Below are 15,689 nucleotides of genomic sequence, written 5' to 3' on the forward strand. Positions count from 1 at the left end.
CCTTCAGCCTACATCTTTTCACTCAGCCCTCTTCTCAAACCTAAGAATTCTCCTTGGACTCTCTTTTCTCCAATCTGCCCACCTCTCTCCATCTCTGCTGCTGAAGTTCTGGTTCTAAACCCAAGTACTTTCACACCATGCCAACAGGGTCACTTCCTAAATAATCCACCAATCCCACTTTTGCTCACTTCCTATACATTCTCTAAATAGCAATCAGAATCACATTGTAAACAGTGTGTAATTTGACCGTATCATTTCCCTGTTTAAGATGGTGCAATTAGGAAGGTTGCTATGGCCAAGCAGAAGAAATCTTCTTTTTACTGGACTATGCAAGCTATGGTGAGTAGTAGAGGACTTCTCTGGAAGATGGAAGGATCCTAAACTCATCTTATTCCATGGATACACGTAGGTAACACCCACATCAGTGTAAATAACCCAGAAAATGTCCCAAAGACTGGCAGAACAGACTTTCCACAGCTAAATGTAGAGAGGAGGGCACATCAAAAACAGTAGGAGGGGCAGAGACCATTGGGAATGAATTGACCCATGAGACTGTCCATAGGAGGGACTGCACTCTCTGCACTGGAGGCACAGAGAAGGGAGAGGAACAGACACCACACTGAGCACCCCAGGCATGGGGTACCCACACTCAGAAAGCAAATCCCCATAACATTTGGCTTTGAAAATCAGAAGGCTTATCATCATGAGATTTTATTTTCAATGGACTTTAATATCTGGAACTTGAAAACTTAGGGGCTTGGGGTCATGAGATCATGACCTGAGCCAAAGTTGGATGCTTAACCAGATGAGCCACCTAGGCCCCCCTGTTGCAGTAGTTTTTTAAGGAAGATGTTGACAAAAACAATTATTGTTATGGGATTTTAAGGATGAATATATGCATTAGTTTGTCAAGAGTATGTATCATTTAAAAAATTTTTAATGCTTATTATTTATTTTTGAGAAAGAGAGAGAGAGAGAGAGAGGCAGAGTGTGAGTCGGGGAGGGACAGAGAAAGGGAGACACAGAACCCAAAGCAGGCTCCAGGCTCTGAGTTGTCAGCAGGGAGCCCGATTGGAGGCTTGAACTCATGGACCCTGAGATCATGACCTGCCCCAAAGTTGGATGCTTAACCTTAGACTTAGCCACCTGGCGTGCAGGCAATTTTTTGATACATAGTGACCAAACTAAGAAATAATGTTTTGTTTTTCATATGTTGAAATCTATAGTTCATCTTTATAATGAAAGGCATAGTATACATATACAGCATATACATTGCATATGCATATTTGTATATGTACATGTAGAAAATATTAATGTCTTTTCACATTGCATATAAATAATCTATATTTTCTTTAGAAAAATAATTTTGTGGGGCACATGAGTGGCTCAGTTGGTTAAACATCTGACTCTTGATTTCAGCCCAGGTCATGATCTCATAGTTGGGAAATTGAGTTCCGTTTCTGGCTCTGCACTGAATGTGGAGCTTGCTTGGGATTCTCTCTCTCCCTCTCTCTCTCTCTCTCTCTCTCTCTGCCCTTCCTCCCTACCCCCCCTCAAAAAAAATAATAAAATAAATAAATAAATAAATAAATAAACATTTGAAAAAAATAATTTTGCTTGATCTGTGTTCGATTAAACTATCTTTCTCAATTACCAGCATTCAAAGGAATTTATGGGCTTTAAATATAATTTTGGGCAGAATGATCTTCATTAAAGTTTCTCAAAAACATTACAAACATCCTCTTAGTGAAACTGGTATTGGATGATTGGTGCCACACATAGCCATCATCACTCTTGTGCCACTTAGTTGACTCTGCAAATAAGTCTTTCCTTGACTGCCACCTGACCATGATTGCTAGGTTTAATAAAAATTCAGGACACCCAGGTAAATTTGAAGTTCAGCTAAACAACAGATCATTGTGTAACATAACTATGTCCCATGCTACATTTGAGACATACTATTGTGATTATTGTTTCAGCTCTGAAACAAGAATTGATTTCATTACTAATTTGTCAGTTCTATATAATGCCAAATTTAGTATCTCAAGTGATTATATCAGCAATGCAGGAAAGAATAAGCAGAGATTGTCAATATTGTTTTTTTAGAGCAATTTTTGACCTCTTGACTTTAAATTAAATACAAATTCCTCTATAGGACCTTTCCTCATTTGTGTTTCTTTTTGCTCCCTTTCTTGTCACTCCTGCTTCAATTTCTCTTCTCAAACTAAAGAGAACTGCTTTCTGTCTCTAGAACTCAGTGGTGTCTCATTTTACATATGCTTTGGAAATTCTCTTTTCTTTCTTGTCACTTACACTGGCTAGACTGGCTAGCACCTACATATCTTTCAGTTCTTATCCTAGATGCCGCTTTCTTCAGTTTTTTTGACACCCACAAAACTGGCTTGGTCTCCACTGTCTCAGAGCATCCTGTATTTCCCCTCATTATGTTTCATCCCACAATGTTATAATTCCTGGTTTTAAATATGTGTATGTGTGTGTGTCTGGGGTTTCAGTATGCATGCATGCTTGTAAGTATTATCTTTATCACCCACAAGACCAGCAATTCTTTCCTCTGTGTTATTATTGTCTTGGCCTGGCATGTAATAGTGATTCAGGAAATTTCCGACAAATTATCAGGAGAACGATGATCTCTTCGCTGACACAGTAAGTGCCCTCCTTATTTAATTTAATTTTTTTTTTTTAGTGCCCTCCTCACTTAATGAGAATCTTTCTCTCGCTTTCTCTCTTCCTTCACTCTTTTACTTTGGATTGATTCAAGGCTCCAAGCTTAGCAGAGCTAAGATACAGTTTTTGGAGCAACTCAACTGTAATTATTTATTAGGTTTTACTGTCCTTTTTTAAAGTATATTTTAAAAAATTAATGGGCTTAGGAGAGTGTCATATCTATTGTTTAATCTTTTCACTAGTAATTTTGTGTTTTTTCATCCCAAGAGTATTGATAATTGCTGCTATATTATTATCTAGGCTTGGAAAAATGAAAGTGAGAGTAGGAAGTATGCTGGATTTTTTTTAGGATCTCCTGCAGCACGTTAGTTAAATTTAAAAATGAAAACAATGTATGAATTACATGAATATGATGTTATTACAAAATATAGCTATTATTGTAAATGTACTGTGGAGCCCTGTGGTAATGGTTGAGGTGGTAATTTTATTCTAAACTGTACTTTTCAATGGCTTATTTAACACGAACTCTCAATTTATACTGTTGACTGAAACTTTTCAAGCTTATTTTCATCCCCAAGGGGAATTTTATAAAGAGATGAGACAAAAATGCCTTTAGGTGATTTATTCAAGCATGGTAAAAATGATTTTCACCCAATTATTAAAAATTTCAGAATATTTTGGTCGGTTATACATATTTAAATGGTTTCATACTTTATCCTTCATGGGAGCATGTTTCCAAGAAAGGACAGGTGTTGTATTGAATTGAGGATGATGGACATTTGTTCTATTTGTTCTAGATTTTTTCTGGATTTAGCAAAGGAAAGGATTTTAGGGATAGCTTTTCTTTAGTGTTGTTTGATGCTTTCAAGGGCCTCATTTTTTTGAGCAGAAATTTTATTTTATAATGGTTCAGGAATAATAGTTTAGATAATGTATGCTTGAAGTAAGAACGATGAATTGGAATTATAACTCTATTTTTGGAAAGTCTCTATGATCACTTATTTTCTACTGTTGGTTCATGTTTGGCCAGGTTGGCTTCGGTCCATGATCTGCCTTTCCTCTCCACAGACATGTCTTGTAATTCCTTGTATTTTAGAGCACCACCTGTGGGGATGGGTTCTTAACTGCAATCCAGATCCTGATACCAGCACTGTTCCCACTTTCCTAAAGCACAAGCTTCCCTTCCTAATACAAGTCCCATTGATGTGTTCTATAAACATCCATGGGGAGATACTAGAATTCAGTGAGTTTTTATGGGAAATATATATATATTTTTTATAAAACATAGTCATATAGATAAGTTGATAGAGTATAAAACATAGCCCATGAATTGGAGACATCACAGGTCAGTGCACAGGAAGTTCTAGAGAGGTGCTCTGAAGGAGGCATATACATCAGATGTTCTTTGTTTTCACTCTCTGCTAACAAATTTGTGACTTTTGGGAAACTACTCAGGGTTTTTTTATTACTCAGGTTTTTAATATAAAGTGACAATATATTTCCCATATATTATCCTGAATTCTTTCCTATTTGAAGAAAAATGATTCATTAAAACACCCTAGATGTAAGAGACCATAAATGTGGGTTGCTTAAGAAACAAGTGAACTCTATTGTAGGTATTTCCTAGTATGTGTGGAGTGGCCAGCTCCATACTTAATCTCATATTATTGAATTCTGTAGTTTAAGTTTTCCACTTCCAGATTTATTCTCTATGTATTTCACATGAGGAATCTCATTTGTAGGGACTCTGTTTGTCTGTTACTAATATAGACTATACATACCTGACATTCTCCCGAGACAGAGATGGACAGGGTGTATGTTTGTCTTCAGATAAACACTTTCAGATTCTCAGTTCTGTGATTGTGGGACATAATTAGAATGCCATACAATTTGGTAATTAGATTTCTTAGATTTCTAGGGAGCAAAATCAATTTAGAACAAGCCAGCATTCAGTAATCAGAAATAGGAGGGCTCATTTTGCACCATAGCATCATGTGGTCAAACAGAGAAGATACCGACATTAGCATTTTTAACAAAATAAGCTCCTGATAAATTGCAGGTTTGGCAGTATGTTGAGTTTAAAAGGACATAAGATGACTCTGTATTTTCAGTTACCCTCAGCTGTGGAAAACCATCCTCAAGATCATTTTTGATGAGGAGGAAACAGAATCAAAAAAGAAATTGGATAGCAACTTCAAATAATAACTCTTTGAGAAGAAGAAATAAAGATGAATGTGGGGAAAGAGAGAGGAATGGTTGAGATATTAGCCTTGTTAGGGGACACCAGAGAGAAACAATTAAAACAATTAAAGTTGTTAGTAAAGAGTAAGTGAAAAAAAAGAATAAAAAGTTTTGGAAAATTTGTAAAGATTTGTTATGTGTGGGAATAAAAAGCATGCAGAGGATACATTTATAAATGAAAGTAGTTTATGTTTTTTCTTCTTTGAAACTTGAAAGATGATGAGGGCTCTAACTAAAAACTAGTCATTAAGAAGGAAAAATGAAAGGCAGCTAATTCTTGTCTAGAAAGATGTATATTTTACCTGGCTGGGTTGTATGGGGCATGGTTACTATGAATGAGTTCTCTAATGTATGCCCTTGTGTGATGCCTTTCTTACTAAGAGGAGACTTTTATGATAATAGTTTCTTTTTTAGGGTATAGAGAAAGCAAAGGTGTAAGAATAAGTATTTCTGATATTAGAAAATTTGCATTGAGAAGGCTTTCCATTGAAGCCATGTGGTCAATGGAACTTTTGTTTATTTCTTTCTCTTTTATTTTTCTAACATCTAGCCATCTTCAGAAGTGTTTATCAATGGAAGGTGCTCTTTTAGACTCTATAAATTCAGGTTTTGTTTGTGTGGTACTTTCATCATAGTGGATACGCCAGGTCACCAGGGCTGAAGACTACTAAACAATTTCCATTGTTATATTTGTGAAGATCTTGGCCTGAAAATGACACAATACCCAAGTGAAAGTGGCCTACACAAGAAGGGTTTGTGTTACATATGTGAACTTAGGTTGGTTTAGCAACTGAGTAGGATTAAGGCTCAGGGTCACATCCCCCGTTTGACTGGCCTAATCCTTGCGGTCACAGAATGGTTTCCTCTAAAAATGATATTCTACAGAAAGCTCCGCACATGGAGGGAAGGGCCTAGACCTCAGCTTGTAAGCCTTTTTAATCAGAAAGGAATCTCAAGAAAGATTCTGAGGGAAGACACAAAGAATCTTAAGACTAACAAGGTCATGTTTCCACCTCTTTGTCAAGCCAACCCTAAAGCAGAGTTCTTCCAATGTAAATTGAATCACATAGACAACAACTAAAACAAACTTTGCCTAGATTTCATATCTGGATTTCTCTTAAAGATAAGGTAACTATCTCTCATAAATCTGATGATTTATACATTAGAGTAGCTCAAACTGGGCTAGCTCTGGTGGGTCTGGTGGCAGCTTTCCTGTTTTATAAATGTTTAGCTTTCTGTATTCTTGTGAGCAATAATCATTAAGGCAAGAACATTTGATATTTTATTCCATTTTTTTCCTTTTGGATTCATACTCAGAGAATTAGATAGACTTTCTATTTCAAATGAATTGCCAATAGTTTGCCTTTTCCTAGAGGGCTTTTTTTTTTTTTTTTTTTTTTTGCCATTTAGCATTTATTTGGAGGTTTTTTGAATGAATAGTCCTCTAATTTATTTATTTATTTTTTAATATGAAATTTATTACCAAATTGGTTTCCATACAACACCCAGTGCTCATCTCAATAGGTGCCCCCCCTCAATACCCATCACCCACTCTCCCCTCCCTCCCACACCCCATCGACCCTCAGTTTATTCTCAGTTTTTAAGAGGCTCTTATGGTTTGCCTCCTTCCCTCTCTGTAACTTTTTCTTCCCCCTCCCCCCCATGGTCTTCTGTTAAGTTTCTCAGGATCCACATAAGAGTGAAAACATATGGTATCTGTCTTTCTCTGTATGAATAGTCATCTAATTTAAACACTGGGAGCTTGTTGAATTGTTTTAAGGAAGTGAGAATCTGTAGTTCTACGCTGACTGCCAGGTGGCAGGAACGGGTTAAGTCCAAAACCTTTATCATGGGAGGCATACAAGGGGTAAATTCTCAAAATGGATTTACAGTTTACCATTCATGACATATTATTCTATAACATGAAAATGAATTGCACCTTTGCATGCTAAGAGCAAGTTCTTTTATTACCAGCTATTCATGTAGAAGCATAATCAATCTTGGCATATCAAGTGGTTACTGGATATTGAGTTATTTTGAGAAGACATATATTAATGTATTAAGGTTTGCACAGCAAATTAAGCACATCCATGAAAACTATAGAAAAGAGTGATTAAATGTTAATGCATGAATTTGTAGTATTTTAATTAACCATATATTATTCTGAAATCCTTCACTAACTAAAATTCAAAATAGTAAAAACTTGCACATCTTTGTCTTTTCTGTCATTTTGGAAAATCATGGAATTTCTTTCCCTCATTTGTTTCTAGCCAGGTGGACTTTTATAGTTGAGTGATTTAAGGCATTTCAAATGAGTGCATTAGTTAATTCCTTTCTCTCACATGTTTTCAAACTCCATTAATTTTTTATCTCCCCAACTTTTTTTCTTTATGCACCTACATCAATGAATAATAGTAGCAAGTTTCTCATTAATAGGCAGCATGACTTTGAATCCAGGTCCTAGGGAATGAGAACCAGCTCCTTTAGTATTTCTTTCTTTTCTCAAAAAGTGTTCCACTTTCCTCACAAAGGACATACATCTCTTAAGACCAGTGAGCCTCCTCATTATTACCATGTTGACATGTTCCAAGATTTTGCCTTCTCATTAAAAAGTAAAGCACAACAAAACAAAACAAAAACAAAAATAAAAGCAAGCAAACAAAAAACTTTTGCCATTGAAAATAAATGATATTACCAAATGAGGGAAACATTGTTGAAAAAATACCTGTTGCTTCAGAATATACATACAGCCACAATCTGTAGATTTGTGTTTGGAGTATAAAACACAGCAGTGTTACTTGTTGTGTTATTCTAGGTTTGTAAATATTCACTAGAGTATGATCATTTAAGCCAAAATTCCCAATGAAGGGGAGAAGGAGATGCAGAAGGTCTAACCATGAGGACTATATCATCACATGCAGATTGGGAATGTGGATGTAGCTCTTTGCACCCCCTGCCTTCACCCTCTATCTGGTAATCCTGGCATACTAGATGAGGTTTGGAGGGGTATCTCACATAGACATTTGTAGGTAAGCACTTGAGATCTACTGAGAAGTCCTGATTCTGTTTGGAAGTCTTCTTAAGTTTTAAAATATTTAACAATTTCATTTTACTTTGGAGATATACCCACTTGTGGAATCTGGCATAATGAGGCGGACCAGTATGATAGTAACTCTTAAGTTTATTAAGTGAAGAATAACCACAGAATTGTTGCTAACACAGGATTAACTATATGGTCATTGAAACCACCAAATGCAAATGTTTTTAAGTTCCCTTTCACTGCCATTTTCCATTCTAAATTAGTGTGTTGAAAGAAAATAAAACTCGATCTTTTGAGTTAGTCTCATCTCTTAATAGCCTGAATAAATGCATAAACAAATGTAGCCTCTTTACAATAATTGTGGCTTACCAGTTTTAGTGCCTTACTTTTCCAATTTGAGTTCCTTAGTGGATTTAAAAATTGTTTTTCTATGTACATATATAATGTTATTTTTTAAAATAGTTATATCTATTTCTTTTTCGGTAAGAATTATACTCTGACACAATGGTTTTTGACAATTTGAGTTTGGTTAATTGAAGACAAGTTTTGTGGTTAATGCTTTTGGGCTTTGAATCATGTATTTATTCCTGTCTCCATCATGTTCTGTTTGCTTACATTTTGGAGGTTAATTTTGATTTCAAGATACTTCATTTTTTTATTTCCTGCTTTACTTTGTAATTCACATTTCCTTTTCTACCCTCAAAATCAAGACTGTAAACAAGTTTTCTCACATTTTTTTGCCAACACGCTAAAAGACCTATCAGTAGATAAAGCTGAAAATTGGAAGATATGTCAGTGAAATCTGCTCGCCCTGCTCATACCCCTAAGAAACAAGAACTTCATTGCCAACTGCTCACAGCACAGACTGAGGTGGTGAATACACAGGGCTGTGAGGAGCGTGTGGATGATGTGGTGCCTCAAGTAGATGCTGCCCATAAGGTCTATCCTTTGAGAGGTGCTGCCTGGCTGATCACCTCTTTGCATTTACTATGTGGAAAATGCCACAAGGAACCGGAAGCAGGATGGGAGCGGAATCCCCCTGTAGGCCAAGCCTGGATTACATACCACCCTTTTGACCAGCTCCCATTTCACATCGCTCAGATGTGATTGCGTGAAAGTTTTCTGTGCTTCCACACTAGGCCCACATTCAAGTTCCTGCATGCTTTTTTCCTGTATGCTGTGCATTTGGAAACTGCCTAGTACCTCCTTTCCACTCATTTGTCTGTCTTGAAAAAGGTCTGAGAAGATGACAAGAAGCTCTGAGAGCAATAAACCATATAGTTTTTAGCTTAATATTGTCAGAGAGGAAAAAAAAAAAGAGACAAAGTTCTGAAGAAAGCAAGAGATCAAAGTTAAATTTTGCAATTTATCTTTAAAAAAGGAATGCATTTTCCACTTCTTTAAGTGCCAGAAGAAGCAATGAGAAACAAACAAAATAATGCTGGCAACCTCATCGTGGTTGGCATAGAGTAAAGTCTTCACACGTGTGTTTACTGCCATTACAAGCAGAAACACCACGTGTTTCCAGTATACACCGAGGATAAATGCGATGCAAAGACAATACGAGAGGCACCGAGTTTTCACAAATCTGACTCCAGGATTACTGTCCTTTCGGCCACTTTCTTTTTTGTAGGCAAACTAACCATCTCTGCATGTATACTGGAAAATAAATGAGCAAAGGGCTGATGAGCTAATTCATCCCTCAAGAGAGCAAATTCAGTTTTCTGAATTTATATATATTTTTTATATTTATATATATAAATATATTTATTTATATATATATATTTATATATATATTTTATAATCAATAGTTCTTTTAAAAAATATTTTACAAACTGATGGGTATTCCCTGGCCTCTACTCGGCTTCTTCAAGTACGGAGTTATTCTTGATACCATGAAAAGTTAGTCGGAAATAAATTTTTCTAGGACAAAACCAAAACAGATATTTGGAAATCACTCACTCATGATCATTAACAATAATCACTAACATTAAAGAAAATTTAAGTTAAACAGGACAGAACTTGAATAGAGAAAGTCCAGTTATTTTCTTTATTTTGATTAGTTCTAGGAAAACTGACATTTTTACAGGAATATAAAAAAATAAAGAATCTCACAATGGAAAATGAACTCTTGGAAAAATATAACCAGAATATTATCCTGTGCTTTTTTTGTATCTGTTTTTGCCATCACATAGTAAATATAAATTTTAGAGAAGTTGAAAATCCAAAAGTATTCACTAAGAAGATAATAGAAAGTAAGATGACCACCTGAAATATTAATTTATCCTAATGTCTTTCTATGTAAAACTTTCAAATTATTGAGGAAAAAAAATCAATTTGCTTTATATCATGAATCCATGCTAGTAAATTTGATTTGTCATGCATGCATGTTATTATATTCGATTGGTCTTGACAGATTTTGCTTAGCCAGTTTTTTATTGCTTAGATATTTAGGTTTTCCTCTGTTTTTCTCTACTACAAATTATACTGTTTTAAAAATGTATTGTTTTGTGTCCTGCTTGGTTGACTTTACAGCACACCACTGCCTTATTATTTCTTTTTTGTTTGTCTCTTAAAAGTTGTTACTTTCCTTTAGGGAATGAAAATACCAATATTTAATTTTTTTAATGTTTATTTTTTTAAAAAAGATAAAGAGAGCACAAGTGCAAGTGGGGGAGGGGCAGAGAGAGAGGAGGACCGAGGATCCCAAGCAGAGAGTCCAATGCAGGTCTCAAACCCATGAACCCCGAGATCATGACTCAAACTGAAGTTGGATGCTTAACTGACTGAACCACCCATGCACCCAAAGATACCAATATTAAAAAAATAACTTTTAAAATAAAGGGTTACCTTTATCTTTTTTTTCTTAACATAAACCTAGATTTCCATTTGTATTATTAAAAGTATAAAAATAAATTATAGCTCTTCAGGGAGATCAAGTTATACGTAGTGTATGAAGAGTGTAGAGGATGTTAGGGAAATGCAAATCAAAACCACAAGGAGATGACATTCTCCCCTGTTAGGATGGCTGTTATAAAAACATAAAACGTAAGTGTTGGTGAGGATATGAAGAAAAGGAACTCTTGTGCACTGTTGGTGAGACTGTAAACTGGTACAGTACAGATGTTCCTTTAAAACTTAAAAATAGACCTAGTATATGATCCAGCACTCCTTCTTCAGGATATATATCCAAAGGACAAGAAATCATTATCTTGAAGAGATATCTGCATACCCGTGTTCACAATAGCCAAGGTATGGAAACAACTTAAGTGTCCATCAGTGGATGAATGGATAAGGAAGATATGGTATATACCTACAATGGAATATTTTGAAGGCCTTAAAAAATCTTGTCATTTCCAACAGCCTGTGTGAAACTGGAGGACATTATACTTAGTGAAATAAGCCAGACATAGAAAGAAAAATACTACATGGTCTTACTTACATGTGGAATCTAACAAAGTCAAATACGTAGAAGCAGAGAGTAGAATGATGGTTCCAGGATCAGGGAGATGGGGGGAAATATGGGGAGATATTGGTTAAAGGGTACTAAGTTGCAGTTATGTTGGGTAAATAAGCCTAGAGATCTAACTTGCAGCATGATGATTATATTAATAACACTGTATTATATACTGGAAATTTGCTAAAAGTAGGTTTCAGGTACTCTCACCACATAACACACAAAAAGTATGCAAAGAAATGGATATGTTAATTAACTGTAGTAATCATTTCATTATAGATAGATAGATACAGATAAATAGATATCTCCAAGCATATGTTGTACACCTTGAATATATTTAATTTTTTTTCAGAAAAATAAAGCATATGAGGAAAAAAAATTCTAGTGATTTCGTCCTTTAAAAAGTTGACCTTAGCTAGAAAGAACTGTTTTTCTTGTTTTCCCCTGTGAATACAAAGTAAGGAAACATTTTCTTCAATGGAATTTTTAACATTTTTAGTCACAGTTTTGTGACTTTGTAGATAAAGAACCATTTCCTTTTAATAGAAAACACTCATCTTTTATCTTGATAGTTTTTCTCTTTTTATGTGCATGAGTATGTGTGTGTTGCAGCATTTCTTTTGAGTACTGATTACTTCTATGGTTCTTTTTTGTGTGGTTGCAATCACTTTTATTTTTATATGTCTACTTTCTCTGCTCCCTTAGACTGCCTCTATCTCTTTTCTGTGTTTCATTTCCTAACAAGCCACATTCAAATTTTATGCTTATTTTTGTCCCTTCTGAATATATTCTTCTTTCTGTGGCCCTAAATTCTAATCCAGCCATTCTTTATTGAACTATGCATAGACCAATGTTGGGAGCTGTGGGGCAGTGGTTCTTAAACTTTAGTTTGTAGGGGAATCACTCTGGGAGCTCATTTAAATGCAGGTTGCAGGACACCATTTCCTGAGTTTCAGATTTGGTAGGTCCAGGATGATAACTGGGAATTTGTTTTTTTCAACATTACCCTGTGTGTTCTGGTGCATATGGTTCCTTATTCACACTCTAACAAACGGTATATTCAAATGAATAGGACACCTTGACTTCCATGTAGTTGTTAGCATGTCAGTGGCCTGTTTTGGAGAAAGCTTCTTGAGGTAAATATAGAGAGAGCAGGGCCTTGAGGGTAGAATTTGGTTTGTTTGAAAGAGGCAGTAGTTAATTTCAAGGAGAAACACTGTGTTCCAGAACTCTCTCATCTTCCATCTGCACGTCATGACGCCACTAGGCAACTTCACTTTATGTGCATCATGTTGACTGCCTTTATTTGCTGTTGTCTAGTCCATGAATGTCCCACTTCTTAAAGAACTCACAGGACACAAAAGAGTGGATAAGAAGTTACTAAATGGTAGGCACATAGTAAATCATCATAAAAATGAGAATATCATATTGGATAAATAGGGAATTTTTTAAAAAGTTCTGTAGGCTCTCTAGCCTATGATTGTACCCATTTCTGATCTTGCCATGATCTTCTATGTACTTTTCATAAGACATATAAAAGATACATAAGGGACATTGAGAGAAGGCTTGAAGTTGGTCAGTGCCACCAAAATACCTGTTAAGTCCACTAAAGTGTTTTCATTTGACATTTTTTATTGTTGGCAACCACAACTGAAATTTGGGAAACCATCCCCAGTCTCTAAAAGCACGTGCTTCTGTGAGCCATTTTCCAAAATTTCTGTATTTCATTGCCAGTTGAGTTTAAGTTTCATCTAGAATTAATATAAGAAGTATTTATCAGGTGCCTTTTGCTAATGCTACTTACAAACAAAATACACTGACATTAGCTTTCTTATTTTTAAGTGTATGGGACAGTAGTTGTTAAAAAATAACAATCTAAGATATTATTAGTAAATTGTTTCGAGTTGTATACCTTTTGGATTAGCTGAAATGATGAGCACCTATTCTGTGATGTCAAATATAGGACTACAATAAATGCCATGAATTTAACTATCCAAACTGAATTGATTTCTTTACAGTTAGCTTTTAGCTGAAGAAAATGGGAAAAATAGTTATGTAAAGCTTGGATAGAAGCCATGCAATAATGAAGAGAACTGGAGGTGTATAATTGGTATTGATTTAAACTGTAAGGAACCAATATCACCTAATTTTATGGCTGTGGATAATCCATATTTCTTCTTAAAGTATTAAAGGATTTAGAATTCTGGTCAAGAGCTGGATAAAGCATCTAGGTAAATTTGAAATAAAGCATTTAGTCTTCTATTAAAGACATATTCTAGACATCCCTTGGAAAACTGGAGCTTAAGAATTATGTCATTGCTCTGTAGCTTATAAAAAAAAGATATGTGGCTTTATATGATTGCTGAAACATACTTATAAGTTGTACCTTTAACTAGATAAAATTTTATTTTCAAATTATTTTTAAGCACTAAGTACTTTTTCTTTATCAAAATATTAATTTACATTACGAAAGACAAGATACTTCTTGGTATTCTTTAATAAAGAAAGTGGACAGAAGTCAGGAGATGTGGATCTCTATTTCATCATGCTAAATTTAGGGTCTGGAACAGTGTTTGGCATATAGTAACTACTGAGTAAACATTTCTCAAATGAATAAATAAATGAATATTTCTGACTGTTACCATTCTGAGAATATAAAAATAATACAACTTCATTTTTCTGTTGCTAAATTTAACTTCTATTTTAAGCCCTTTTTCCATTGGGGAGGAAGAAACATATTCTCAATTTCTAGATTCCTCTTGTGTTCCACTGAGGTCATACCTAAGTTCTTGGGAGTTTATATAGTGTGAAAATATTGGGTCAGCTGCCCTACCCTCAGGGTCATCTGTATGTAAGGACCCCCTGAGGGTTGACCATTGACCCAGCTGCTCTCCAGCTCCCAGGGCATACAGGTCCCTGTTGAATTGGTCCTTTGGCTTTCATTTCACAATGGGAGGTTGAACTTATGCTCTAGCCTCTCTGTCCTGCATCACAATCCTGGAAATGATAGAAAAGATATTTTAGACAAATAAATAATAGAGATAATAAAATAGCTGAGCTCAAAAGCGTCTTTGGAAACTTTTGGTAAAGCAAGAATTATGAAGAATCTTCAGAATTTGGACTGATTAAATAAGAGAAGTATAGCTCAGGACTTCTGTGGGTACCTGCTGCTGGAGAATATGGGGGTGGTTCACATTCAGAAATGCATGAAACTGGAAACAGGGGTGTAGGCCTGGGCCAAGGGCAATAAGAGCTGATATTGTGGGAACAGGCAGCCAGTTCACACTCGAGACCTCACACTCCTCCCTGAGCCTGGCTTATTAAGTGTGGTTTCTGCGTCTAGTTGAGAGCACCAGCTGTGGGAGCTTAGTTTCTGGGTGCCAGGTGGGAATCCAGGATGGGCAGACATAGCTTGGAGAAATATGGTACCTCCAAGCCCAGGTGGCCAGCTCCAGAAGTGTCTACCGGCAGCAGTGTTCTACCTCTGTCACCAAATACTCTGACCAAGTGCCAGCTAAGGCCTCTGCTCCACAGGTGGATGGCATGAAAGGGGGTTTCAACTATAAACATGGGCACACAATCAAGAATCAAAAGAAACATTTAAGGAAAGCCTACAGTACAAAGTATAAAACATATAAAGGATAATTTAATGGTGATAAAGTAGAAAACTTACTCAGCCAATCTGGGGTGCAAAAGATTTACTCTGAGATGTGAGAAACTCTGAAAAGCTTTGTAAATACTTCATTCTCTGTGTCTTTCAAGTCCGAACTGCAGCCTCAGTGGTCGTGGTGTTGTGTTAGCTTGTGCCTTCTAAATTAGACTCAGGGAAGACTTTCTATTTTTCTTAGGCCTTTGGGTCTTCTTGACACTACTCACTTGCTGTCTCCTCCACTGTAAATGCAAAAGCATCCCTCATAAAGACAACACACAAATCACAATGTGCAGCTTATTAAAAACTACAGACATCATCCAACATTTTCTAGTTCTACGAGACTAATTGGTTACCATTGCCTTTATGTCTCTCCCTCTGCTGTTCAGGTTTTAATTCTTTTTGTTAATTCAGTTGCGTTTGTACACACACACACACACACACACACACACACACACACACACCTGTCTGTGCTTATATAAAACAGCCTGTACCTGTGTGGCCTATTTTGTAGAAAATTAAGACATAGAAATGCATACTTACAAAATAGATAATTTAGGAAATGATGACTGGAATCATGAAAGACTGCTTTTTGTTTATCAGTGCATTTGTTGTAA

At 35.8% G+C, this 15,689-nt stretch overlaps 1 protein-coding gene across 5 annotated transcripts in view; it reads left to right on the forward strand.

Annotated features, from left to right (window-relative positions):
* The window catches only part of CTNNA2 (catenin alpha 2), a 1,092,768-nt gene that overhangs the window by 155,648 nt on the left and 921,431 nt on the right, over positions 1–15,689 (forward strand). Inside the window, exon 1 of one of the 5 annotated variants that reach the window (XM_053200823.1) lies at positions 2,526–2,664. The exons of the other annotated variants lie outside the window; for them this stretch is intronic. The gene's annotated coding sequence lies outside the window, so the exon portion shown is untranslated. Of the gene's footprint in view, positions 1–2,525; positions 2,665–15,689 lie in introns of those variants that run through there. 5 annotated transcript variants of the gene reach the window in all.

The sequence above is a fragment of the Acinonyx jubatus genome, chromosome A3, assembly GCF_027475565.1.
Source record: "Acinonyx jubatus isolate Ajub_Pintada_27869175 chromosome A3, VMU_Ajub_asm_v1.0, whole genome shotgun sequence".
Lineage (NCBI taxonomy): Eukaryota > Metazoa > Chordata > Mammalia > Carnivora > Felidae > Acinonyx > Acinonyx jubatus.